Genomic DNA, 26,008 nt, shown 5'->3' with positions numbered 1-26,008 from the left:
ACTGGGGTAGTCCCAATGTGCAGCCATTCACACCTGCACAATTTCTTTTATCATATCTAAGTACAATTTTTTAACTTAATTTTACTTTTAAAAGAAACATCCTAAGACTAAGCAGAAATGGAAAACCTTCAACACGGCCCCCCATAAACTGTAAGAATAAGTAGCAGCACGTCCCACACGTGGAGAAGAGCGCTGGCCGGGTCAGGCCTGTCGGTTCCTGAAAAGTGGCACAATCAGGGGCGAGTCCTGGGCCTTGTGTGTGAGCTGAGCTGTCAGGGTCCCCAGGCCTGCTCGCCCCTGTGTCCTGGGGAGCTTGATGCCTGGCACTAGGTCACATGTACACCTAGCCTGGGCACAGAGTTCGCCTGCCAGACCTTCAACCCAAGCAGTGTGGCCCAAGAGGGAAAAAAAATACACACACACACACACACACACACACGCATATATAGGTGAGACAAAATTTTCATGGAACAATACCGTTTCATTCGCCCAACAAATATTTATTAAGCATTTGCCAGGCACTATTTTAGATGTTGGGGCTTTAAATAGTTAACAACAGAACTGTCAAAAACCCCTAACTCGTGGAGCTGACATTCTAGTGGCAAATAGATAAGGAATAGCATCAGGACGTAAGTGTATTTCAAACTTCTCGGCCGTGACCAGCCATAGAAATAACGACAACCATAATTACAGCTTCCGCTTCTGTAGGGCCTACTGCATGCCAGGACTGCAGTACTGCCTGGTCTGTTTCTATTTCGTTTCTCAAAAACTTGTTAAAATGAGTTTCTGATTCACTCGTGGGGAAGGGCCTGGAGTTGGAGAAGCGCTTCTCCGATAGCTGCCCTCACCTGGGTGGAAGGTTTCCTGCTCCCCTTTCTCTCCCGCCTCTGCCCCCCAAATCCAGCCGCCCCTTTCATCACGGGGCCTCTCCGGCTCTTCCCGGAAGCCCCTCTGACTTACAGCCCGCGCGACTTCCCAGAATGGCAGAAGCTTCGAACTGGAGGGATTGTTAGGGACGAGATATAACCTAGTACAACCTTCCCATTTTGCAGGGGAGTAAGCTGAGGCCCAGGGAGAGCGCCGGCCTGCCTGGGGTCACCGGTGGGTCTCTGAGGACGCCGCCCTGACCTCCAGGCCCGCGCTTTCTCCGTCCTGCTGGGTGTGAGACGAGAGCCTCCCAGGGGCTTCCCAGACCCTCGGGAAAGGCCTGGAGGGGTGCGCGCTTCTTCCCCGTGCTCCCCACGCCTGCACTGCGCGTCCCCCAAACCCTGCCCGAGAGTCCGGAGGCCCGGGGGAGGCCCGGGAACCCGAATTCTGTACAAGCTTCCCAGTGACTCTGCACCATGGCCGCCGAAGGGACGTGGCCGTGTGGATTCTTGCTGTCCCTTCCCTCGTGTGCTCTCGCTGGCTGCCGTGAACGTCCTCCTCACGCTCCCTGGCCTGGCTCCGAGGACGGCGGCGCCTTCTGCCACGAGACGTCCACGGTGGCAGACGTGAGGAGGATGAGGGACTTCCGCATGTGCTTCACCGAGGACAGTGTAGGGTTCAGTCCAGATGTCCCGAATGGGGCCCAAGTCTTCCCGGCTTGGGCCAGCTGATTCTAAACGAGCGTATTTGGTTCATTTGTTGGTGCTGAGCGGCCTCAGGTTCCTGCCCGAACCTCCTTGGGAGCTGTGTCAGCCCGTTTGCGTTGCTATAAGGAAAATAACGGAGGCTGGTGATTTGTAAAGAACAGAGGCTTATTTGGCTCACGGTTCTGCAGACTGTACAAGCTCGGCTCCCAGCACCTGCTTTCTCGTGAGGGCTTTGGGGAGCTTCCAGTCAAGGCAGAAGGCGAAGGGGGACAGGTGTGTCACATGGCTAGAGAGGGAATGGGAGAGGGAGGCGGGGGTGCCAGGCTCCTTTATTTTTATTTAATTTTTTTTAAAGCACTTTTTTTTTATTTCGGCATATTATGGGGGTACAAATTTTAAGGTTTCAAAAAATGCCCTTCCCCCCTCCCCCCACAAGTCTGAGTTTCCAGCGTGACCATCCCCCAGATGGTGCACATCTCACTCATTATGTATGTATATACCCACCCCCCTCCCCCCTCCCCCCTGCCCAATACCCTATTACTGTAGTACCTATGTGTCCACTTAGGTGCTGCTCAGTTAATACCAATTTGCTGGTGAGTATATGTGGTGCTTGTTTTTCCATTCTTGGGATACTTCACTTAGTAATATGGGTTCCAGCTCTAACCAGGAAAATATAAGATGTGCTATATCCATTGTTTCTTAGAGCTGAGTAGTATTCCATGGTATACATATACCACATTTTATTAATCCATTCTTGGATTGATGGGCACTTGGGCTGTTTCCACAGCCTTGCAATTATGAATTGTGCTGCTATAAACATTCAGGTGCAGAAATGCCCAGCTCTCACGTGAACTAATACAGCAAGAGCTCACTTTTACCGAGGGCGGGACCCGCGCCCATGACCCAGACCCTCCCGCCAGGCCCCACCTGCGGCACTGCGGAGCGAATGTGGGCGCGAGGTTTGGAGGGACCCACCGTCCAGCCTTACAGGAGGCCTCGCTTGCCCCAGCGTGGGCAGAGGCCGGGCTGTGCCGCCCACACGCGCTGCTCGGGGGTGGAAGTACCGGCAGGGAGAGACCCCTGCGTTCTCTTAGGAAACACACCGCCAGGGCAACACTGCAGCTCCACTCCGCAGATCAGCGTGGGTTTGTGTGTGTGCGCACGTATGCGTGTGTGACACAATTTACGAGACTCTTGGGAAAACAACAAAGCCAAGAAATTTGGAAGACTTCTCCACAGCTACAGCCATGATGAGATGGTTCAGCCTGACTGTGGAAACACTGTCAACACCGTATTCCTTAGCGATGGCAGGCCACCCCAGCTCCTTGTAGACGCCACCAACTGGAGTGAGCTGTCTGGCATACATCGGCTTCCGGAAGTTACGACTCGAAACGCAGCCCCGCTGCTGGGTGCCGTTGGCTTTTGTATGCCACCTTCGTTCCAGGTTCTGGCCACGGGGGCCTTTGAGTTTCGTCCACATGTGTGGACTGCGTGTCTCTGCGTAAGTTGATGTCAAAATTTGTAGGTGCGCTGGGGCTTGGGACACAAGCTCACGACCAGAAGTCTGTGCACTCAGGCAGGTACAGACACCTGTGCGTTTGCGTGGCCGCAAAAGCGTTTGCGCAGGTTGCGTGTGTGCGTTTCAGGCGCCGGTGTGTCGGCCCCTGCGCCCGCCCGGACGCTCAGATGAGTGAACTGGGACAGAGCCGGGTCGGCCGCAGCCTGGAGCAGGGGCGGGCAGGATTGGATCTCGAGGGGAACCCCGGTTTACCCATTCTCTGTCCTCAAGACCTGTTTCCACCTCAAGTCTGAGGGTCTAAGAGCAGCATAAGTAGGACATTCTCAGATAGGAGCTTCAAGCATTTTTTAGTAACTAAAGTAGTTGTTAGCTGGGACTATAGGTGAGTATCTGCACTTTATATTCTTTTTTTTTTTTTTAATTTTAATTTTTTGAGACAGAGTCTCACTTTGTTACCCAGGCTAGAGTGAGTGCCGTGGCGTCAGCCTAGCTCACAGCAACCTCAGACTCCTGGGCTCAAGCAATCCTCCTGCCTCAGCCTCCCGAGTAGCTGGGACTACAGGCATGCACCACCATGCCCGGCTAATTTTTTCTATATATATTAGTTGGCCAATTAATTTCTTTCTATTTATAGTAGAGACGGGGGTCTCGCTCTTGCTCAGGCTGGTTTCGAACTCCTGACCTTGAGCAATCCGCCCGCCTTGGCCTCCCAGAGAGCTAGGATTACAGGCGTGAACCACCGCGCCCTGCTTGCACTTTATATTCTTGAACTAACTCAGCATTCACATCTGGTGGACGAGGAAGCAGGCGCTCCGTGGGGGCAGGGCAGGCTCCCGGTCGGGGTGCACAGCCGGGCGCCTGGAGCAGGCCATCGTGGGGCCAGAGCCCTGGTGTGTCCTCCTGGGCCACGCCAGTGACTGAATACTCGGGTCCGCGCTTCAGAGAGCACGGAACTCCCATCCCACACCCCCTCTTGCTCCTGCTGCAGCGGACCAGCTGGAGCCTCGGTGTCTGTGGGCTCGGGGCTGTGAGAACAGGTGCCCTGGGAGTGGCCTCCGCAGCCAGGGCTGCTGGGCAGCTGCGACTTTGTCTTCGCCGGCCGGGCTACGAGTCTCAGGGGGCTCCTCGGCCGGCCAGTTGCTGCCTTCTGGGTCCCGTGCACCTGTCCTGCGCCCGGCTGCCTCATCAGGTGACTCCCGGGGTGCCTGACAGTGGCTGGGAGGAGACACGCCTGCCACCCCCTAGTAAATAACTTAGACGATGTCTTCTTTTTAAAGTCTGCTTTTCTGACTGCAGATGTGATAGAAAATGTGATGCTTGCAAGGACTGGTGCCCGTATTCAGGGGACAGGCCCGGTCGCTCCTCTTTCCGCACTCCCATGCTTCCGTTAGTTGCTGGGCCCCGCAACTAACGGGCCCCTCCTCTTGACCCCACCCCCATTATCCAAGAAGCCTTGGGCACAGGTGCTCAGCTTCCTCTGCAGTGGTGTCCTGGGCCACGTGGTGTCGCGGGAAGGCGAGTCCCTGCCACGTTGAGCTGGCTGGCCCGGTCCCTGCCAGGCTCTGTGAAGGGTTCTCCCTGGTAAGGACCGGCCACTCCCAGAGCCCAGTGACACTCCAGGTGTGACACCCCAAGGCCCAGCACCCTCAGGCTAGGATGGAACTCCAGCCGAAGCGCCAGACCCCAGTCAGGACCAGGTCGGCAAGGCCTTCCTGCCCCACAGGCCGAGAGGCCTGAGGCCGTGTTTCTTCCACGACCTCGGTCCCTGTTTCAGCCACCGAGCAGGATTGAAGTGTAAGGCCTGGGTGTGCCCACCGCAGTTGCAGCTTCACTGCTACTACTCATGTACTTAATGGGCACTGGCTACGCGTTTGCTGAGTGGGAAATAACAGATCCATGGACAGTCACCATTGTCTAGGTGGGGAAACTGAGGCACAGAGAGGTCAGGGCCAGGGCCGACGACAGGGCTACGGACGGCTCCTATGCTGCCAACCAGCGCGAGCATCCCACCCTGCCCGAGGCACCTGGCCACACCGCCTTGCACTCAAGTGTCAGTTGACTTCTATTTTCCTTCTTCCTTCTGGTCAGTCTGCGTCTGGCTCGGGACTGAGAATATTACTCCTTTTCTGATTCTTACAAAAAAAAAAAAAAAGCAATGGTTCTCTGGGTAGACTTTGGTGCAGGGAGCCCTGGTTGGGAGGGGTCGGGGACGTTCGCAGCACGATGTGTTCCCTCCTGGCAGATTAGGAAGTGGCTTGATGAATGTGTCTGGCAGCTGCCAGTCTACAGAGCCGGCTCCAGAGGAACCTGCTACCTTGGCGATCTTGTCCGGTAGGTCAGGTGAGACATGTCCAGGAAACCAGGGTGACAGCCGGAGGCTGCTTGGGCAGGGTGTGGAGGGGGCAGCCAAGTCCGGGGACACCAGGCCCTTTATGGAGTTGTGCAATGCCCTGGCCCCGCTGACCCCGCCGAGCGTGCTGCCGCCGTGGGGGCTGGCTCGAGTCCGGTGTGTGACCCTCGTTGCTTCTAGAAATAGAGGGACCACCTTGGAGGGAGCGGGCAGGGAAAGGTAGATTTCAGCAGGACAGTCGTTCCTGCTCTTCCCAGCTGGCCCCCAGCTGTGTCCACCCCCAAAGCCCAGGCCTCCCAGCCAGCCAGTCTCCGCACCAGCACCCCAAGCTGCCCCCCCCAGTGGTCTCTACTTTATCAGGAGAAATGTGCCATTAGCCCCCCGTTGTGCGGTTTTGTTGCAGGGGTGGGAACTTGATTAGCTTTAGGAAATAATCCTCCTACACGGGCACAAGCCACTCAGTAGGGAGCTTCTGAAGGGCAGGGGTGAAGGGAAGGCGGCCAGAAACAGCGATTAGCGGGTCATTAGCCTCCAGAGGGAAATTACACAGGTGTTAGGGCTTGGACTCTAGCTGCGCCCCTGCCAAAGAAGGCGGAGGAGAGTGCTGAGGCTAGAGCTTTGCATTTAGAACATTCTGCCCTCTCTCTGCCTTATGATTGCCCCTGTCCCGGCACAGCCTCGATCTTTGGGAAGATATTTATTTTAGCTACACGAACTGGGACTGTACCCACACTCACCATTTCTCTACTTTTGCTCAAAGCACGATACACGCTTGGGGAAGGCTGCTGGGGTCCAGAATGGGCGGCTTTTCCCCTTTCCCTCCCCCGACACCCCCAGAGTTGGCCCCAGTATGGAATCGAAGGCACACTTGCCGGGTGTGGTGGCTCGCACCTGCGGGTCCCAGCTACACGGGAGGCAGAGGCGGGAGGATGGTTTGAGCCGGGAGTTGAGGCTGCAGTGAGCTATGATCATGCCACTGCACTGCAGCCTGGGCCACAGAGCGAGACTCTGTCTCTTGAAAAAACTATGATATTACTGGAAGAAAATGAACCTTCTCATATTAATTCAAAACCCCAAATCTAACTGATTTGCTTTTTCCTGCGACTGATTGGCGCAGAGGTGAGCTGGGGGTCCCCGACCCACCCTCCGTCCTGGCTGTGGGCTGCAGAATGTCACCTTTATGAGATGCGGCTGTCTGTCCTCCCACTGTGCCCGTGTGGGGACATCTCTCTGGCGAGATGAAAAGGCGCTGAGCAGGGGCTCGGTGTGGGCTTACAGCCCTCAACGCCCAGGGCAGGGCTGAGCTGAGGGTACATGTCGTTTTGATTGAATTTAAACAAACGGCAGCGTCCCCATGAGCGTTGGCTGTCGGGGCGAGTGGCCTTGTTTAGGGCGTGGTAGCAAACCGGCTGAGTGGGACCCTTAACGTCTGGAGGATCCACTGCATTCTGTTTCCGCTACCGTGGGTGGTCCGGGGACCCTTCTGAGTCTCGCCTCATCCTGAGTGAACTTGTCATAGGGCCTGAACATCCGAAAGTCCGAGAGCTGCCAGGGGAAGAGGGCAGGGCCCCGGGGGCTGGGTCCCCCACAGCTCTCCAGACCAGCACACACTCCCTCCTGTGCCCCAGCGGGGGCAGCGGCCAGATGGAAGGTCGAGGCCCAGCTGGACTCTGCACCCCGGCCTCAGCAGGGAGGGGGCTTCTCACTGGGAAGGGGGCAGAGGCCAGGAACCCCTGGAGCTAGAGGAGCAGCATGGGGTCCAGCTTCCCTCCCTTTTTTTGGTGACAGAGTGAAGGGACTTGACCCTGGTTCTGCCAGCTGGGGCTAGAGCATCGTTGGGGGGAGTCAGGGAGGATGTCCAGGGCTGCTGGCCTGGGGCAGCCACCGCGCCATCTGCTGGCCCCTCTGGTGGCTGCGATGAATAGCTTGTGCATACGTACTTTTGTGTTCCTAATGGTGGCCTTTGAAGCAAAAAGTGTTGATTTCGATGAAGGCAGATGTTTCTACTTTTTCTTTTGTTGCCTGTGCTTTCGGTTTCCTCTCCAAGAATGCTGCTAACGCATCAGGTGAACGCAGGCACTCGCGTCTGATACTGGCATCTTGGAGAAACAAGGGCCCTTAAAAGGAGGGAAGAAGAGATGAGGCAAGGCCACCGGTCGCTTGCAGGTTTCTAAGGCTGTGGAAATGCCTTCCTTTCTCTCCCAGGTTTGCTTTGCCAGACTTTATAGCAGTGTCGCCTCTGTGAGATGGCTTTTAGGGTCATTTCTCTTTTCTTTTCCAATGCATTAAAATGTTCATTCTCTTTTTCAGCAAATACTTGCTGAGCATCTACTCTTTATTAAGAACTGTGCACGTGTGAATGAAATGCAGACCCCACTTTCAAGGAGAGCCCTGGCCCCACCCTTGTGGGGCCAGGATTTGATAGCCATCCCAGTGCTCTCTCACGACTCCCAAGCTGCCACCCTGACCCCGTGACCTATCTCAGGGCCCTGCGGGAAGGAGATGCAGATCTTCCTCATAAGAGCATGCAGACCACGGACAAGGGGTTGCACTTACTCTAGGGGCAGCCTGGGATGGGGGCTCCCCCTGGATAGCAGGGGCTCATCGTGTCCTGTGGAGTGCATTGTGGGGCACTTGTCGGGCACCTGTGGGGTGAGTGGGCCCCCCAGTGCACTTGGACACACTTGGGATTCCATCTGTGTTCCCAGATGAGATCCGGCCCCAGACTCGGGTTCACCTGGGTCGTTGCCCTGGGGTTTCTCTGGACTGGACGAGAAGGGAGAGTCCGCGGCACCTGCCTCGAGGCTGGAACCCAGGGCGGCCGGGGCGGGGAAGCTGCCGAAGGTGGATGCTGGGCTGCCCACGGGACGCGCAAGGTCGGCACCGGAAGCCTTGCGGGGGAGGCTGCGGCAGTCCAGTTTTGTGTGTTTGTTTTTACCTAAGGCCATCTCAGGAAATGCCTTTTGCAACATGCGTTTGGAAAAGCTGTGCTTCCACCCAGGTGTATTCTCTCTTTATGTGAAATGGGCATCCTACAGCCCACCGTGTTTTCCTTTTCTCTTGGTCCACCTGCCTCAGTGGTTCGCGACCGTGGCTGCACATTAGAATCGCCTGAGGAGCATTTAAAGTCCCAGCCCCACCCCCCTGCACCCCAGACCAATTAAATTAGGAACTCTGAGACCCGGCATTGGGGTGGTGGTGGTTTTTTAAACTCTCCAGGTGACCTCAGTGTACATCTGAGGTTGAGAGCAGGGGTTTGGCTTTAGTGGCGTCTGCTGCACAGCTGCGACCGGTTTCTCCTGCGTCAGCCTCCCATCTGAGTTTTCTCTGAACCTGATTTCTGTCGGCTGACGGGCCACGAAGGTGGCTCTGTTTAAACGTGGCCTTTCCTGACCGCGGTCTCCGCGCACATGTGTGGTACAGGAAAACGTTCTCTTGGGAGAAAGAATAAATGATTACAGTTATTAAGAAGCAGGAGAGAACATGGAACTGCGATGGTGTTATCTCAAAAGGGGTGTTTTATGAAAGGCAGGTTTGATTAGAGGAGGGAAAAGAGATACATGGAGAATGTCATGGAAATTCTAAAGGGGCCTTCTAGGTATTCTCCATATATTGGGGGTGCTTCAACCTTGATTTTCATGTTTAATTTCACTGCGAAACTTTTATTTTCACTTACAGTAATTACCGTTTCTTGATAAGCACGCAGATCTCTAGCTCTTTCCTTATTCGATGATTAGGGTAAATTTCCACCTCATAAATAAAACCGAGAGAGAGGAAGGGGAAGGTGGGTGGGAATTTCCTCCTCACCAATGAGCTGGAAGATGGAAAGAGGACGCGGGCAAAGTGAGTGGAACGGGAGTCGGGAGCGACAGAGGAGGAGGGCCTGGGTGGTGGGCGGGAGGGCAGGGCGGTGGCGGGTGCACGGCTGTGCCCCCCACCCGGAGGGCGGCGTCCTCTACCTATGACCTTGACCAGCCGCCCGGGTTCTCTGAGGTGGAGGTTTTCTCAGGACGTGGGCCAGTCCCGGGCAAGCCGAGCCTGGTTGGTCACCCCGACCGCCAGCCAAGGACCTGTGCGTTGCTCGCTTACTGACTTTTGTTTGGAGGCAGTTGGGGGCCAGGAGAGGGAGAGAAGGAGTCACAGGATGGGACAGGGGGCTTGTCCCAGCTATCGGTGACGTGGATTTGAAGCTTCAGTGTCTATAACGCGGGGTGCACCTTCACTTAGTGCATTTGCTCTTAGGAAAGGGGGCGCTGAGCAGACGCCCAGCGCGGAGTGGGGGAAGATGGGAGGAGACAGGCCGAGGACCTCACGGAGAGCCAAGGGGCAGGGAGCTCGCTGTTCCGAGACAAAGGCTTTGGCCTTCTAGACAAAAACTCATTTCCAGCGTATCCTTCCCACTAACTAGGAATTACTCGAAGGGCAGACTTTGTCCTTCATCTCTGTGCCCTGTTGCCCAGCCAGCCCCGGGGACAGGGTTCATCCCGTGCATGTGTGTAGGATTGAATCCGGCCTTGAGCAAGCGCAGTTGGGTGTCTGGTTCTCCGCCAGGGTTGTGAGTGTTCATAAAAAGACGGCAATCATCACATTATTTTAAGGTATCATGGAGGATACAAAACATACACTCAGTGTGTTGATAACCAGAGAATAATATAAAATGAATTTGATGAAGAAAAACAGAGCACCGTGCTGTATGGGGTTCGGGGCTCGCACTCAGAGGCCGCTTCCGTTCAAACTGGATTCGTTGCCTGGGTGAGTGGACGGCTTCCGGAAGCACTCCGAGCTGGGTGAGTTTATTTAGGGTTAGGGAAAAAGAGGGCGTCAGAAGAAAGAGAGAAAGGGAGTCGGAGGGAGGAAAATATCGAGCAAGTCTTGGATGAGTCACGCCAGAGTGACAAGTGACCCTAGATTCTCAGTGGCAAGCAAGGACAGAAGTGTGATTCTACTTTGTACTGTCTGTCTACACGGGCAGCTGCAGCTCTGCTCCACGTCCTATTTATTTTGGGAACCCAAGGTGGAAGGAGTGGTCCCTATCTGGGTCTTGGCTGTGACAGGGAGGCGGGGGCAGGGGGACGAGAGAGAAGTGTCAGACACAGCACAGCTCTTAATTCTCCCACCAGGAAGTGGTGCATGGCACGCCCGGGGACAGCCAGCCCCCATGAGTCACGGTCTCAGTACAACATAGAGCGTCTGTCTCTACCGCTCGTCAGGTCTCGTGGCTTCCTGCTGTTGTGTGCAGTCTATTTCCCGACCCAGACAGGACCACGGCACGGTCCGATCACCCTCGCATCTCCTTAGAATTCGGGTGTCAGGAAACAGGCAGAATGGCAGGAAGAGGGGAGAGCAAAGTAGAGCGAAACGTGGCCCAGACTGGGATCTTTGATCCTAGCCAGTCACGAAGCTTCCAGCTAAGAAGCTTCCTAAATCATAGAATATTACAGATGCTCCGGACCACGGGCAATTTACTGCCTGCCCTTGAATAACCCGAGTCCAAGTGATTGCTTCTCGGTTTGCTTTAAATTAAAGGCTGATCCCTTCTTAAAGGGAGAGCTCGGATTAGGGACTTATTTCCCTTCTCCTGGGCACCTTCGATTTTGACTCTATCAATGATGCCAGGAATAATCGGGCCCTCGAGCACACCATTTTCTCTCTGCTCATTCCCCCCTTCCTCCCGTCTTTGCAGGGAGGTGGTTGGGCGATACCAGTGGTTCTTAATCAGGGAATCTTTCTGTCACCCAGTTCTCAGCCCCAGAAATTTTGATTCGGCAGCTGTCAAGCGGGATCTATTTCTTGAAAAAGTGCCCCGGAGATTCTGATATTCCCTGCAGGTTAAGAGCTGTTAGACAGATGAGTTAGCCAGGGGTGGACCTGACCTACTTCCAGCTGCCCCTGCCTGGGAATGACTCTGGACCCCATATCCCTGGGCTCATCCTTGGGGAAATCTCCAGAAACTACCAAAGATGTCGTCTCTTCAAGTCCCCTGTCTCCAGCCCCTGAAGTTGTGGAGTCGAGAAGTTTCCATAGGAGATGAGATGCTGGATAGTCTGGCTAGGCAGAAAGTCCTTTGGTTCCATTTTCTGGCCCCCAGATCTACTTGGCAGAGGGGTCTGCACCCCCCATGGTGCCTGACACACGTGAGGGCTCATGATTGGGGCCAGATTCATAAGTCCCTGTTTCCAAATAAGCTCACATTCTGAGGTTCTGGGGGTGAGGACCCCGGCATGTCGTTCTTGGGGGCACGCAGTTGAACCCCTAACAGCAGGGAAGAGCCTAATATTTTCCGAGAGACTTCTTTGAAAATTGTTAAACTGGGACACCTGCGGTGGCTTGAGCCTGTAATCCCAGTGCTTTGGGAGGATTGCTGGAGGCCAGGAGTTGGAGACTAGCCTGGGCAACATAGCGAGACCCCATCTCTACAAAAGATAAAAAGGAAAATATCAAATAAAATTGTTGCAATGTTTTAAAAGTTTTAGTGTTTATTCAATTTTCAGAAAAGATCATCGATGTGAAATTTGGTAAGCCAACAAAACCAGGTACACGTTTTTCCTGTTCTCCCTGAGCTTCACAGAGAATGTCCCCAGGCAGCTGCCGAGGGAGGCCACACCCGGCTGCCTGTGGGGAGGAGTCTGTGGAGGGGCCGCTGGGCCACGCCAGGGTCCCAGAGCAGGTTCTGCACTGAGCTTGAGTCCCCTCCATCGTGGGCGTGGGGAGGGCAGGGAGGGGACGGGTGGGAGCTGACTCCGGCTGCTGGGAGGAGTTCTGAGACCGAGATGTTCACAGTGATACCGCCAGGCTTGGCGGTGACAAAGCTGATAAATTGCTAGAGGGTTTTCTTGTTTTATTTTTTAAATCAGGGCTGAACGTTTTCTGTGGTGGATTTATTGTGCCACGCACCCCCAACGGCCACTGAGAAGGAGGGAGTCTGACCCAGGGTGTCCGCATGAGTCTGCTGCCTGGCCCCCAGCCATGTGCTGCCAGCCCCCCGGGCCGGGCGCAGGCAGCGTGGTCTGCTCACCCTCCCTCTGGCCTGGCCCTGGCCCTGGGCGCTCAGCCTTTCGCAGTCCCACAGGTCGGGGCGGGGGGCTCCGCTCAGCCCAGCCCTGGGGGCCCGGGACCTCACCATCTGAGTGTTCTGAGCCTTGTTCCCGTGGTCGGCTCAAAGGCTCGGGCTCAGGCCCGTCTTTTGCTCCTTTTTACTCCAAAGGCGTCTTTGAAAAGTCAGTGCTCGGTCGGTGGCGCTCAGCAGGTTGGCTGAAGCAGGCTGAGGTGACAGCAAAGTCACTGCGCCCTTCTCCCTGACCCCTGCCCCTCTGAAGCCACCTGGGCTAGAGGCTTCCTGGGCGGCGTCAGTTTGGCTCCAGCCCCAGTCCCGGCCAGAGGTAGTTGCAGGGGTCTGTTTCCAGAGCTTTCTACCCTTCACTTTCCACCAGTTTCTACTTTGCCTTACCTTAGTTCAGAGTCTCTGAAACTCTGTCCGGTGGCAGTTGTCACAGGTGAGATCCCCACAGGGGCTCGCTAACACCTGAGTCACACGTCTCAGGGAAGGGCTGTATCACCTCCTGGCTGTTGGTTCCCATCAGCTCCCAGGCCGTGTTGACCTCTGTACAACTCAGGAAAGAACACAGATGTGCGCGCACGCACGTGTGTGTGTTCATGTGTGTATGTACACACATATATGCATACATACTGATTTAATCCTCACAGTTACCCTGTGGGGCAGGTATAACGATCACTAATCCCATTTTACAGATGAGGAAACCGAGGCATAGAGAGGTTAAGTGACTCACCCAAAGTCACAGTGCTGGCAAATGGACCTGTAAGAAAGTAGCATCCGTTCAAAAGGACGAGCGAAGTCACTTTTATCCTTCACAGCACGCTGAGGAGCAGGGACCCAATCTGTCCGCACGAGGACATGCTTAGGGGCGATGTTATCGGGGGCGATCCAGGAAAAGGCCATTTCCTGTCCCGGTGCGGCTGGTGTTTGATTTCGGTTACACGGGAGCCTTGTGCGCGCCGAGCAGCAGCCCGGCCTCGCCCAGCCGGGCGGCAGCGCCTCCCGTTCCGGGCGCCGGCGGGACGTTGCAGGCACAGACGCTCAGCACCGGAGCACCTGCCTGAGACCAGCCAGATGAGCTGCAGGTGAGCCAAGCCTGGGCCCATCCTGCCTCCCAGTGTAAACGGAAAGTAGAGTTGCCTCGAGCCTTCCAGAGCCTTCCGTGGAGGGCCCTGGCGGTGTGTTGTGGGGCCGAGCGGGGAGGATGCACTAGGGCCTTGCGAAAGGTGAGGACCCCCCCCAGGGCCTCTGGCTTACCTAATTCTGCTCCCTTCAGCCTAGTCTCCCTCCATTGGTGGAGCACTTCTTTATGACTTTCTTCCAAAGCGGCCGCTTCCCTCTGGAAACTTCTATGGTGGCTGCTGTGCGTGCCAGGCACGGTGCTGCGTTGGCTCAGCCTGCGTACTCCTCGTCTCCACAACATTCTCCTGGCCAGGACTGAGGTCCACGAGGTTGGCGTCTCTCTCTTCTGTCTGTCTGTGTCCAGCAACCCAGCGCGAGGCTGCACGCAACAGGGGTTCTGTGAGCGCTTGCTGGCCAGGAGAGGGGGTGCCGGGAGCCCGAGTGGGCATTCGTGTTAGGGGAGCAGCCCGTCTCAGTTGCATTCAACTAAAAAATGACAGAGACATGTGGGGGCCTCCCACGCGCCACACTGTTTCTGTTGAAGAGGAGTGGCCGGCCCCAGGTCCCACCCTGCTCCTGCTTCTCGGGTCCGGCCACCTCCCCTCCGTCGGCCGAGGTGCTGGCATGCGCCATGTGCCCCCCAGGAGCCACGGGAGCCGGGCCCTCCACGTGCAAACGCTAGAAGCCGAGGGACCCCACAGCAGCGGGTGTGGGAGAGTCACTGTGATGGGCATGGGGCTGGGGCAGACACGTGGCTTTGACAGTGCTTGAGTGTGTCGTATTCACCCTAAACGCATCACTGCTTCTTTGGTGTGCAGCTTCTTATTGCAAAGAGCCCCAGCTGCCAGTGACAGCCAGCCCTTCCTCCTCCTTCCTTCCCTCTGCTCCTGGAGTGTGCGCATGTCGGCCTTGTTCAGACTGAAGTCAGAGAGGTCACCGTGGCACCACGTGAAGAATCTCAGCCAGTTCCCCAGTAGATGGGCCGCTCTCTTCCTTGCCAGACACACGGGGTGAAGATTGGGGCACCTGGGATTCAGCTCCCAGCTGTGCGAGCTTGGGCAGGACACGCCCCAGTTGGTCACGTGTGACTTGTGGACATACTGGCTTATTCCATAGGGTCCCTGATTCTGCAGGTGACATGCTCCCAACGCACATCGGCCGTGGAAGTACCCACACGCACATGCAGTGCACGCGGCGCGTCTTTGGACAGAGGGATCCGGGCCCTCGCCCACATTTGAGGCCCAGGGGAGCCTGTGGCCAGAGAGACTTCCACCTGTGAGGCTCCAGGCAGCATCCTAAGTCTCGTGAGACCTTCAGGGGGTCAGAATTTGGCTTTGAAAGATGGAAAAACTGTTACCATTTGGGAAGTTTGAAGTTGGTTTTGTTTCTTCTCCATTAAAAGCAGGGCATAAGCTCTTAATGATTCCAAATGTCTTTGCCACGAGGAACTGCTAGTTCTACCCGAATGGAGGTGTCCGGGAGTGGCTGGGTGACAGACTGTTCAGCTCTAATCTCAGCTCAGCCGTTCAGCAGGAGTCTGGTTACTTTGGCAAATATTGCCAGTCTGCAGCCACTGGAGGTGGAGGAGGCCGTACGTCCCCTGATAGCCTTGGGAGCGGGGGGGCTGCCACAGTGAAAGGAAACCTTCCACCGGAGTTTGCAGACAGATCCCTGCAGGCAGTTTTAGGTGGCAGTTCCAGCCTGTTCTTGTAGCTCAGAGGACATCTCGCTGCTGTCCTCCGGCAGATGCACTCTGAGCAGGACCCAAAGCTATTCCTAGGATGGCACTGGTCAGCCTAACAGCAGAGCTCAGAGGCAGGGTCCCCTGCGGGGGAGGACGCAGGGCCAGTGGCATCTGGGCCTCCAGGGCTGTAGCGGGTAGGCCCCCTGGCCAGCAGAGTCTCTCTCTCTCTCTGCTCATTCGCGGGGGCTGCAGCCTGTCCCATCCTCCCGACTCAACACGTACCTCGCACGTCATTCATTCACCCGTGCAAAAGTATTTCTAACTTCTCCTGAGCTGATGAGCAAGCCCTCTGCCGTGATTTCAGCAAGGTGCTCACGGTGCGGAGCAGCTCTCTTTGGCGTGTCGGTCTCCAGTCGCGGGGTGCTTCAGAAGCGCCCGCACTGCCCCAGCGTACCTCGGAGGGCTCGTGGGTGCAGGGACGCCAGCCCGAAGCTGTCATAGGAAATGGGGCGCCACGTAACATGCCACCCTTTCGGCGTGCCAGTGTGTCTCAGATGGTGTTCCCAAAGCGTCGCCCAGCCAACAGCGCCACGTCCCCTCCCTCCCCAGCTGCCCAGGTCCTGAGTGACACGCTAATGCGGCCAGTGAAGCCAGGAGCCAGGCCCTGAGCCCAGGGGAGCCCCTCCTGTTTCAGGGCCTCCGGCGGTCTGGAGCACAGGTCTCGCAGCCCCAGGACTGCTGACTGTGAGGCAGGGACAGGGCAGGCACCTAGAAAGCTCTTGGGGGCTTTAGTGGGCAGCATCTCTCTGCTCAGGGCAGCGGCTGTCAGCCCCGTGCAGACGCACCCTCCGCAAGCTGCCCGTGCCGTGGCCGGCTCTGGACACGGAGTGGGGTGTTCTGGAGTCGAGTTGCTTCTGGGGCTGTGGCCACGCTGTCCCGTGCAGCAGTGCCTCCTCGTGGGGGCGTGAGCTTGGCATGCAGCATTTGACTTCTGGGTTCATGGCTGAAGATGACGTGGGGATTTGGCAGGGATTTGTGCTAGATTCCCGGTTTGCTGAGACGTCTAATGCACGTCTGTAATCCAGGGTGGGGGCCAGGAGGCACACTTTTTACACATGTGTGCTCGTGTCCTCCTTGTCTTCCGGGCCACTTACCAAGCCCAGGCAATCCCGTGCGTGGTTTGAGATCTTCCTGTTGCATTTACCATGCCATTTGTAATCGAAATCACTGTTTTGGTTTGTTATGTGATTTCATAATACCGCAACGTATGACTCTATGAGAACACGCTTGACAGTGTCGCGTGTTTTGCACACTCACGTGGTATCCAATCCTTCCCTACTGCTGCAGAGACTGTCTTTGCTGATTTCACATGTTCTTTGGGATGGGCCCTAAACGGGGAATTACCACCGTAGAGTATGTGAGCGTATTCCTCTTATTTTTAATTATACAAGTAATAATCAAGTGTGGTCCATACAAAAACTAGACAATCCGAAAGAGCAAAAATAAATAAATAAGGGGGGCGGCAGGCCTGTTAGAACAGGGCGGGACAGAGTCGGGCTTTTGCAGGGGAACGCCGCGGTGATCAAATCCTGGCTTTGCGACTTACCTGTTCTGTAATAACCTTGGTGTCCTAGCTTTGGTTTCCTTATTGATAAAATCGACCGTATTCTGTGAGGGTCGAGGTAGCATATGTAAAATGCTCGGCACTAAAAATACAATGAAAAAAATCAATTCTAGGAGAGGGGCCAGGTAATAACCTACAGATGCCAGGGAAAGGCCGTGGTGGTGGGGGCTCGGAGTGACGCTGACCACAGAGACAGCAGGGTTCCCCAGGGGTGCCGCAGGGAGCCCCAGGGGTGCCGCAGGGAGCCCCAGGGGTGCCGCAGGGAGCCCCAGGGGTGCTGCAGGCCACGCAGACGGGCTGACAGCTCCGAGCAAGCCCGAGAGCTTGGGAGGGCCAGGGTCTGTTCCGTGGGTGGTGTGGAGCTACTGAGGGTGTTCTGGTCTGGTCTGGTTTTGTCTTGTTGCTGCTTTGTCTGTTTCGGCCTGGCGAGGGCGCCGAGAGTGATGCTCGGGTAGCAGTGTTTGGGAAGGTGAATCCGGGAGAGGGGTCGTGCCTCAGGAAGGAATATCCTCTCGGCTTCCCGTTCCTTCCGAGACCAGCCCTAGCACCGGCGTGGTGTTCGGGCTTTGCCGCGCCTGTGCGGTCCGCCGGCTGTGTCCTTCCAGACAGCCGAGAGAGTGGGCAGAGAGCCGGGCGCCTGGCGGGGACGCGGGGACCACCCACACGCGTCCAGGAGTGCAGGGGGGTCGGAAGCGAGAGTGAGACGGAGACAGTCACCACACTTGCGGTTGGCGGCTTGCAGGCAGGAGCAGCGCTGTTGGCTTCCCTTCGTCTCTCATGAGCGAGCGCGGGCCTCCCGTCAGAACTGCGGAGTCACCGCGGCCCGTAAATCACTCTCCGGCGCTCGTCTCCGGGTGCAGCAGACCTCTGGGTCCTTTGCACGGCGCCTCCCATTTCTCTGACATTTCCAGCTTTTCCAAGCAAAACTAATTAGGCTTTTTATCCTCGGGCTTGTTTGTGTGCTTTGGAATAAAGCACACAGAAAATAAAACAAGCCCAGCTCTCCCAGCATGGATAGTTCCAGAACAGCAGAGACAACGTTGAGGTTGGCAAGGTCTCTGGTCGACCCCTCACGTCGGTGCCCGGGGGTGGCTATAGGAGGTCGCCCCGCGCTTGTCGCTGACGGGGCCGGCTTTTTGCTGCCCTTCGGGTTTATCGTGGCGCTGCCCTCTGGTTCCAGGATCGTCCCGAACATCCCAAGCTGACGCTTGTTTTGTCCAAATGCTTGTTCATGCATTATCCCAACAGCGGCCCTGGGAGAGCCGCAGAGCAAATGTTTCCACTGAGGTTCAGAGGAATGACTGAGCTCTCACTCGGGCCCTCGGTGTTGTCACGGAACGTTAGTGCTCAGGTCTGAAAGGGACCTTGAGGGACATCATGTGACAGATTGCTCATTCCACAGACCAGAAAACAGAGTTCCAGTTTAAAGTGACTGTCCCAGGCAACCCGCGACTGGGCCGCCTGGCCCCGGGACTGCCGGTTCGTCCCTGCGCCTCTTTGCTCTCGGAATGGACGGTGGGATGCGCCGTGACTGCCTGTCACCCTCCCGGGCTGGAAACAACCTTATGACACGCAGTGCTCCTCTGTCACCTCCGAGAAGCCTTCCTGCTGGCGATGCCTACGCCTGTGTCTTCCCGCTGCCCTCAGCCTTACCTGAAGGACAGATCTGCCCGATGAATCATCGCCTTTGAATTGTAGACTCTTTACAGAATCTTCTGCTTCTTGGATACCTCGAGTGACAGGTCACTGACTCTCTTTCGGAGCAATTCCCCCATTGCTGGACAGTTCAAGGCATTAGCAAGTTCTGTTTAACAATGAAGGTGGCAGGGATCTGAAATGGGGGCCCCCATTTTCTCCTAATGATTCATTTGCTTCCCAAGCAGCTTGCACACTCCTCCTTAGAGCATTGTTTTAAGTGTTCCCAGGGCTGGACGTTGTAACTCACACTTTAATCTCGGCTCTTTGAGAGGCCTAGATGGGAGGATTGCTTGAGAACAGGAGTTCAAGACTAGCCTGGGTAATACAGGGAGACCCCTGTCTCTACTAAAAAAATTTTTTTAAAAATTAGTCAGGCATACTGGTATGCACCTGTAGTCCCAGCTACTTGGGTCGGAGGCTGAGGCAGGAGGATCGCATGAGCCCAGGAGTTGGAGGTTGCAGTGAGCTGTGATTGGAGCAAAGCACTCCAGTGTGGCCGACAGATTGAGACCCTGTCTCAAGAAAAAAAGTAAAAAAGCACCAGAACTGCTCAGGAGCCAGGGGAGTGAGCGGGAATGTGGGCAAGAGCCTTTGTTGTGGTTTCTGCGAATAATTTCAGGGGCTCTGGGCTGTCATCAGCGATCAGGGCAAGGGAGTAATGGCCTGGGGTCTAGGAGCCCCACAGAGGAGGCGCGGTGGGTGGGGCAGGGTAGGACGGCTCACCCGTGATAGGTAAGCCCACAGGTGAGCTGCTTACAGTCTCTGGGAACTGGCTGCCCCTGGGACGGATGGTCCCTCCAGGGTCAGTAAGACTCCAGATGTCCAAGCATCAGAATGCAAAAAATGCAAGAGATGGTGAGGACAGGCAGGGGCCATGTCACCGCCTGCAAGTTTGCGGGCTGTCTGCAGTTGGGGGCCTGGGGTGGGCAGCCTTCCTCTGGGAAGGCCGTAGCCATTATTCTTGCCAGAGGAAAAGCTGCCTTCTTTATACTCCAAGGACAGGGACCTCCAGGAAATCCAGGTTTCTGAAACCAACAAGCCATTTTCCTCTGAAGGTGCCAGCCTTTGCCAGGCTGGGCAGCAGACCTGGAGGCCAGAGCCGTCCGCTGCTGCATCCCCAGCCCCTGCTCCTGCCTGCCTTCGTCCTGCTGCCTGTCTTTTTAAAAGCTGCAGCCCAGCCCTCCCTCCCGCTGGCTTGCTGTGTGGTGAGGAGTTTCCTCCCAGCAGCCCACAGCCCGGCACAGGTGGGGATGGCAGTTTGCTGCAGTCCTGTCTGCGAGGGGGTCTGCCCGGGCTCTGCCTGCTTCTTGAGCAGCAGACCGGCTCTAGCCAACGAGACTGTCGCCTGCGCTGGCTCAGGCCAGCCCGTGCTGTCTGCCAGCCGCTTGTTGCGCTGCTCTGGGGACGGGAAGCACACCCAGCCGGGGTGCCCATCTGTTGCAGGCAGCCAGTGGCAGCAGCTCGGAGAGCAGCCGAGCCTTGGAAATCGCCTGTGCTGAAGGGGCCGGGAGACCCTCTCTCGGATGGACCTTTGCAGCGAGGCGGCAGGATTTGTCAGAGCTGGTAGCGCCGTTCATCCCGTCACTTGCATCCTGTCACCCAGCACCGTACAGCCCTGCACTGCTTATCACGTCCGGGAAGAGGAGAGCTGCGGCACCCTCGGGGCTCAGTAAGCAGACCTCCGGGGCTGGCTTCCTGGATGCATGGCGAGCGTAGGTACCGCGTCCCCCGCGCGTGGCGCTCCCTCTCTGCCCGCCTGTGTCCTCGCGTGCATGCGAGACTGATGCCGAGTGTCGCTTTGTTCTCCGGGAGCTCTCATTACGTTAAATACCCCAAGGCTGAACAAAATGTTCCTTCTCTCCGTCGGAGCTGTATGTTTTCTCCTTACATAACTTTTTCTTGTGATTTACAGAGAATGACTGGTGGAGGTGGTGCGTGCGTGTGGGCGTGTTCGTCGCTGTTCCCCTGCCGCGGCTGTCTCTGCTCCAGGCTGCCGGGCCGGCGGGGCTGCCGCACGCACGCCAGGGCCGGGGCCTCCTCCCCACCCTCCCACCCCGGCTCACGGTGCCCTCACCGAAGCCCAGTCTCAGCGAAGTTGCCATCCTCTGCCTTTCCTTTTTCCTTTCCCTGAGTCATCATTTATTAAATTTGACCTGAAAGCAGACGATGGGGGACAGCACGGGGGGGCCCTTGGGTGTGGGCCACGGTTTTGTCCTTGGGACCCTGCGGGCCACACGCACACTGGGGAGCGTCCGCCCCCTGCCACAGGGGGGAGCTCTCCAAGGCCCACCTGTTGCTTATGTAACTCACTGGGGTACCTGGGAGAACCGGGAAGGCAGGGGAGGGGAGAGGTGATGGGAGACGGCCTCGCAGGCAGCTGGACACCGAGCTGATCTCTCTGGGCGACCACGGGAGGGGAGGCTGGGAACCAGGAGCCCCACTGCCGAGTGACTCTGCACAACAAGTGCAGCTGCAGCTGGAAAGTGCTAGATTCCGGACGGCACAGGCTTCCCCACCTCGCCCTCCACTGACGCTGCTGCTGCATGGGGCATTGAGCAAGCCGCTGCCTTTTCTATTTTCTTTCTTTCGTTTTTTTGCCTTACAATCCCCTTCCCCAAGCCACAGGCTGTGCTAGTTATGTCTGAAGAGAGCTCCGGCTGTGATTCCGGGTCCTTGAGTCCTGGTGATTGGGAGTGACCCGGGGGATCATGACAGAAGCACGAGGCGTGGTTGCCTCCGAATTTACAACCCAGGTGGAGAGGGGAGGTGGTATTACACACTTCAGGTCACGTGAGCTAGCAGGGAACCGCGTAGGGACGGCAGGCGCCGAGAGGCAGGGAGAGACGTGGGGACACAGCCCGGTGGGACGGGAGCGCCCCGCTGAGTGCAGGAGAGGCCCCACGACATGAGTGCAGGAGGATCCCCGGCGCCCTTGGGTGTGGGTAGGTAGAGTCATGGAGACCGAGGCGGGTGGATCTCAGCCCATGGAGCTTCCCAGGGACGGGCCAGTGCCCGGGGGCGCACACACCCCAGCTCTGGCCAGAGGGGCTGACTGAGGCACTGTGACGGGCCTCTCCAGGTCTGGGGGCTTCTCACCTTCAACTGCTTCCCCAGCTTGCATGGAAACATCCGAGGACTAGATAAATCTAAGGTGGTGTTTTTCGGTTTGGTTTTGGTTTTGGTTTTTTTAGCCCAGCATCAGGCGCCGAGACAGGCACAGACTCCTTTCTACAGAAGGGGAAACTGAGGGTTAAGTGGTTAAAGTCACTCAGTGAATAAAGCCGAAAACCTGGATGCTTAAGGTACCTGGTCTTCTTGCCTTCTTGCATAAAGTGACAGAGGGGTTGAGCTGGGAGGAGAAGCCAGGTGTCCTGAGGCCCAACCTGGTCTTCTCGGTGGGCAGTGGCCTGGGAGGACGGAGGCTGGGTGGGCTGTCCCTTGGCCATGGGCTTTGTCCCTTTGCTGTCCCAGGCCCGGCTTCTCTTCAGGCCCCGTCCCCAGGCTGGTGTTAAAATCGACACTTTATCGAGACAGACTCTGGAGTCCTGTGTGCTGGCCTTTTCGAGAAGAGTGAGGCGCTTGGCCGTGACCTCAGGTAGCGGTGCTGGGTCGCCAGAGGGTCCTGCAGACGCAGGCACTGGCTTGGGGCTCCGCTTCCGCTCAGCTGTTGGTAAAGGAACCCCTCTTGGATTTATCCGACCCGCTCACTGCTCTCTTTCAAACCGCAGACCTTTTTTTCCCTTTAAAAGTATTCAAGTCACTCCTCCCACCGGACGCCACCGAGACCAGCCAGGCAGGCAGCCTGTAGCGGGCAGGGGAATGGATGCCTGCACTTTCTGTTTTATGCAATACTTTTTATTAAGTTCAGTTAGTTCCTGCAGATTGAGCCAATCGATAACTCCCCATGTGGTCAGCCAGGGGCTTCATTTCTTAGGAGGACTGTCTCCACGTCACCTCTTAGACTGCTCTTGGCCGTCTGTGTTTCGTATTTCGGTAACTATGTATTGACTGTGCATCCGGCACCAGGCGTGGTGCTTTTGTGGATGTTAATTTTCGTGACAATCCCAGGAGTTTTCTTTCTTTTACACAAGGAATTGGGGCTCCCCGAATTTGAATAATCTGCTGAGATTGCACGGCCAGTAAGTGGCAAACTGGAGTCCAAACTCGGGCCCTCTGACGCCTCCAAAGTTGTCCCTCCCACTGCACTGCGTGGGCCATGTGGCGAGTGTCTGGCCGTGAAAACTTTCACCTTGGCTGTCATTGTGGGCATGGTGGCTTAGCAGGAAACCGTGGTAGGAGCTATGGGCAAGTGGCCCGTTCAAGGCTCGCCATCTCCCCGGCCTCCTTAGGCTCCCGAGGGTGGCCAGGCTGTCCTGAGCCTCAGCACCCCACGGCAAGGCTCAAGAGTGCCCACCTCGAGGCTCTGCGTGCTTTCCAGTGAAGTTTTGGTCGGGCTCAGTGGAACATCTTCCCAGGAGCGTGGCATAGGCCCTAGAGCCCTAGGAGGGGTTTAATGTGAGACTGCAGGACTCTAACCTCAATTACTCAATTACAAATATGAGTTAAGAGAAAAATGTAATGGAATCACAAGCACCTGATGCCCAAGAACTCAGCCATGTTCCCTCTTAACCCCAGGGGCCTTTGGCACGGGACTCCCACCAGCTCGGTACCGTGAGCACATTAGTCCACATCCTGCGCCTGATTTTTCTTCTAAAAATGGAGACAGTCATACCTGCGTCACAGGACCAAGGGCCAGTTCCTGGCACATAATAGATGTTTAATAAACAGTCAGCTCCTGTCTTCAGGTGTGGCCTGCCCTGGCAGAGCCCAGCAGAACACCTTCCAGAGCAGTGCCTTGCATCAACTGGGTTTTCTGACAGAATTCTCTGGGTCTTGTCACTGACTGTTGGTCAGACAGCCAAGGTGGGAGGGCTTTGGGTGCCACAAGGTCCCTGTCGTCCCCTTGTTGCCTCAGTGCCCCCCGTCCTGTTCTCCACCTGTGCTAGGTGGTGGTCAAGCCCCACCCCCCACACGTCACTCATCACTCGGGGACAAGGTCTGCTCTCTCAGCTGTCTTGCATCCCATTGTGGTCCTCCTGCAGGTCACGGGGAAGGTTCATAGGATCTCCCCGCAATCGTAAATCCCCCCACCCTGGGATTCCCTTGGCACCTCTCACCCTGAGTTGTAGCAGGAGGGTTGGATAGGGAGAAAGCGGAGGAAAAGCAAAGCCAGCGTTAGGTGTTTGTTTGGTTTTACTTTGTGGGTGAGGTTTGTGGTGGCATTTTGTTGTTTAATGTCTGGTTTTTAGGGGGTCTGCCACCTGCCCGGTACTCAGGGCTCGTTAGTCACCTGTGAGTTGGAGACTCGCCGTGCAGATCCCAGAAAGTAAGATGCAGACCCCCGCCAGGCCGTGGGAGTAGGACCGGCCACCTCCACCCCGCTGCAGGCAGTACGCACAGTCCCACTGCCCGCCGCCGCATGGGGGGGGGGTTGGCAACTTGGTGGGGGTCCGGGCAGCCCAAGGTGCGGCCTCTGGGCAGAGCGGAGGGCCGTGGAATTGGGGGGCCTTGTTCTCCCCCAGCCTGGTTTCCTTTTCTTTTTGGTCCGGGCTCCTACAGTTTGTTTGCTCCCAGGACGGGGGTTCACTGCCTCTTGGAGCGAGAACTAGACACAGAATCAGGGGCTAAGGAGTGAGAAGGAGAAGCACCAAGCCTCGGAAAATTTTGTGGGACTTTTCTTTTGCTCATAACCCAGCAGCCAATGCTTTTGACCTTAAATGCAGACGTTCTCCTTATCCGCAAGGTTGGCCACATCACATTCGGAAGTAGAGTTGGAGCTGACACTCATGAGCATCTGGGGGAATTCCGAGACTTCCCTGGAAGGCCCAGGGCCCACCTGGGGATGTCCACTGGGGGCGCTTGTGCTTGAGAAGAGGGGGGAAGGAAAAACAAAATACCATCCTCACTCAGTGTGAGGACGGTGCATAGAATCCACTTAACCAGGGTCCATAAGCGGCATGCATCTTCCATGACCCTCAGCAGGTGCGGGCTCTTGCCCTCTGCCTATGGGACGAAGAGTCCCCTTCTGGGATGAGAGTGGCTCTGGCCCCTGGACCCATGGCCGTGGCTCTGGCCCTGCCTTGGTTCTTGGGTGGCTGAGGGAGGGCTGTGGGTGGCCCTTTGTCAACACCGCAGCCATCAGGTGGTTAAATCCCACCCTCCCGTTCTTATCAAAGCAGGGAGATGTGCAGAGCCGTTTTTAGAAATGTTTTCACCAGTAAGCGTCAGAAGCCTGATTTCTACTTATCCAAAACAGTAAGTGACTAAAAGCCCTGTAATTGCCATTCCCTGAGGTTTCTAGTACCTAAGGCCTTCTCCACCCAGCCTGGCAGGAAAACAGAGGAGAACGTTCTGGATAACAGCACTGGCCCCCACTGGGGAGTGGGGCTCAGAGACCGGCTCAGCCTCCTGTGCCGGGGTTGCGGGGGAGCTGGCAGAGCTGGCAGGAGTCGGGGTGTGTCCTTGGAGGGGTTGCGTTTGAGAGCAGGAGTGGCACCGTCTGCGCCCTGGGAGACCAGCGTGAGGGCAGCCTGTGCTGAGGAGTTGGTGAGAGGAACCTGTAAGCCCGGCCCGCGCAGACGCCCCCGGCACGCGCCAGGTAGCTGCGGTCTGGGAATAACGAAGCCGGTTCCGGTCCTGCCGCAGCACATGGGTCCACAGGGTTTCTCCTCGGCCCCCTGCTGCTGACTCCGCGCCCTGCCAGGCGTGGCGTGGGTGGGAAGGGGCCGGGCTGGGCCAGGGCTGCATCTGTTTCGAATGGAGACCTGCTCAGATTCCGGAGCCCCCTGGTCCCTGGTGGGATTCGCCCTTAATGTCAGGCTGAGCCCCGAGCCAGTCACCTACCCAGAACCTGCCAAGCCTGGCTGGGAGCCAGCCGAGGGCATCTGCCGCCACCCACTCCCTCTGAGTCACGCCACGCTCGTCTGCTCAAATCCCAGAGCCTCAGACACGCTTGCTGGTTGGCCTCCAGACACGAGCTCCGGGGGGGCGGGGGCTGCGGGAGGTGCGGGGAGCATCGTGCTGCACTAGGCCTGGCCCGGCAGGGGGATCGCAGGCGCCCCACGAGGGGCCGAGGACACCCTGCCCGGTCCCGCAGGATGGCCTCAGGGAGCTGCCCCCAGCCTCGCCCAGTCCCCCGCCAGGGACTGCCCGCTGCTCCTTCCCCTCCCTGGAGCCAGGGCCCCGGCCCACGGCCATCTGTGTCCCACAGTCATCAGGCTCAGCCCTGACGAGAGCCTTCAGAGGGAGGGGCGTTCTGGGACTTCTTTTTTTTCCCTGTTCACCTCTTCTCTTCCTTTTCAAAGCTCTCCATGGTCTATGGGG

General features: G+C 56.9%; 1 protein-coding gene across 4 annotated transcripts in view; it reads left to right on the top strand.

Annotated features, from left to right (window-relative positions):
• PRKAG2 (protein kinase AMP-activated non-catalytic subunit gamma 2) overlaps window positions 1–26,008 on the top strand; it is a 248,261-nt gene that overhangs the window by 26,613 nt on the left and 195,640 nt on the right. Inside the window, exon 1 of one of the 4 annotated variants that reach the window (XM_012786217.3) lies at window positions 19,833–20,294. The exons of the other annotated variants lie outside the window; for them this stretch is intronic. The gene's annotated coding sequence lies outside the window, so the exon portion shown is untranslated. Of the gene's footprint in view, window positions 1–19,832; window positions 20,295–26,008 lie in introns of those variants that run through there. 4 annotated transcript variants of the gene reach the window in all.

This window comes from Microcebus murinus, chromosome 9, assembly GCF_040939455.1.
Source record: "Microcebus murinus isolate Inina chromosome 9, M.murinus_Inina_mat1.0, whole genome shotgun sequence".
Taxonomy (NCBI): Eukaryota; Metazoa; Chordata; class Mammalia; order Primates; family Cheirogaleidae; genus Microcebus; species Microcebus murinus.
Note: the sequence above shows the minus strand (reverse complement) of the source record. Positions and strands in the feature narration are given on the sequence as shown.